We start from the raw sequence: 1,936 nt of genomic DNA, 5'->3' as shown, positions 1-1,936 counted from the left end.
CCACCTGGGGCTTGGGGCAGGTCCCCCACTCCACCACAGCTTTTGAGGCTCCTGGGAGGCCTGGAACATCACTGCTGCTGTGAGTACTGGAAGGACTGCTCCCCCTGAAGCCCACTTCCACCTTGGGCCCGGGGGCGGGACCCATACTCTACCACAGCTTTAAGGCTCCTAGGAGGCCTGAAACAGTGCCGCCGCTGCTTTTCTTGTAATTCTGATGTGTTTGTAACTTTTATTGTTTTTGGTTTTTGTTTATCGTTTAGTCTGTTAGTTTGTTTTCTGTATTGGTTTTAAATTCGATTTTAAGGGGAGGGGTTAATTTTAGTTTGTAATTTTGTCTTTGTTTGTATTGTTTTATTGTATTAGTTTGTTTTCTGTATTGGTTTTAAATTTGATTTTAAGGGGAGGGGTCAATTTTAGTTTGTAATTTTCTGTCTTTGTATTGTTTTACTGTATTTTTTTATTTACATAGGTTTTAGGGAGGGATTTTTAGTCGGGTGTGGGAATCTGTTAAATTTTAGTGTATTTGTAATTTTTATTGTTTTTGGTTTTATTGTGTTTTTTGTGTTTTTCTTTTGTTCTGTTCTTTGCTGTTTTTTACAGAGGTTTTATTTTGTTTTTGTTTTTTTTATAATAATTTTTATTGATTTTATACAAACAAAACAAACAAAACAAACATACAATATAAAACTGTCCCTTTGTTTTCCCTCCACCCACCGGTCCACCTCTGCCACCAGTGGTACCCGTGAGCTTTAAGAATCAAAGGGGTCCTTTGTAAGGTTTTATTTTGTTTTTAAGGGGAGGGATCAGGGCTGCCCGGGAGGGTGTCCCAGCAAGCAAAATGGCTGGGGCAGATTCCACAGGGGGTGATGCACTGGGACAACCGATCTCAGTGGTCACGGGTAGGAGGAGGAGTTACGCTAAGACCAGACCATGTCATTACCGAGGAGGCAGACTTAGTCGTTGTCTGAGGACTATCCCTGCCTCCGGGTCTGGTCCTGACCGGACGGATATTGGAATCAGCAAGGGGTACCCACATGACCTGAAGGTGCTGCTGTGCAATGCCAGGTCGATGATGAATAAGACCACTGCCATTCACGACCTGATTGTGGATGGAGGATTTGACCTGGCATGTGTGACAGAGACCTGGTTGGATGAAGCCGATGGGCCCGTTCTTGGCGCTGCTTGTCCACCAGGTTTCTCTTATGCACAGCAACCCAGGCCATCTGGGCGGGGAGGGGGGGTTGCAGTGATTTTTAGGAAGTCATTAGTTTGCACCAGGCGTCCTATTGGTAAGACGGAGTTTTCTGAGTGCATGTTCTGGAAGTTGGGCAATAGGGGCAGTACAGGATTCCTTTTGGTGTACCGACCTCCCCGCTGCACCAAGGATTCCCTGCCCGAGCTGCTTCAGGTCGTGTCGGATGTGCTCCTGGAGACACCTAGCTTGGTTGTCTTAGGGGATTTTAACATCCATGCCGACACGACCTTACAAGGAGCCGCTCGGGACTTCGTGGAAAGCATGGCCACCATGGGGCTGTCCCTGAATAAGTCTGGCCCAACTCATAGCCGCGGACATGCCTTGGACTTGGTGTTTACCTCTATGGATGTTGGTGATCTGACATTAAGTAAAAGCGAAACAAAAGAAGTGCCATGGTCAGATCACTTTCTGGTGCAACTGGACTTCTCCGCAACCCTTCCCCTCTGCAGGGAGGTGGGACCGATTCGGATGGTCCGCCCCCACTACTTAATGGATCCAATTGGCTTCCAGAGAGTGGTAGGGGATGTTTTATCCCATGTCGATGGCCTTTCAACTGATTCCCTGGTGGCCCGCTGGAATGCAGAGTTAACCAGCGCTATTGACTGTCTGGCTCCGAAGCGCCCTCTCAGATTGCATGGAGCCCGGACAGCCCCGTGGTTTTCCCCGGCGCTGAGGGCGATG

General features: G+C 47.9%; 1 long non-coding RNA gene across 1 annotated transcript; it reads left to right on the top strand.

Annotated features, from left to right (window-relative positions):
• Positions 1-309: 309 nt before the first annotated feature.
• Positions 310-1,045, top strand: LOC148687410 (uncharacterized). The gene is made up of 2 exons (XR_015947896.1): positions 310-602; positions 777-1,045. It is a non-coding gene; the product is annotated as an uncharacterized LOC148687410 (long non-coding RNA).
• Positions 1,046-1,936: the final 891 nt, after the last annotated feature.

The sequence above is a fragment of the Zootoca vivipara genome, chromosome Z1 (assembly GCF_965207765.1).
Source record: "Zootoca vivipara chromosome Z1, rZooViv2.hap1.1, whole genome shotgun sequence".
Taxonomy (NCBI): Eukaryota; Metazoa; Chordata; class Lepidosauria; order Squamata; family Lacertidae; genus Zootoca; species Zootoca vivipara.
The sequence above is the reverse complement of the archived record's forward strand: the minus strand, read 5'-3'. Positions and strand labels throughout refer to the sequence as shown.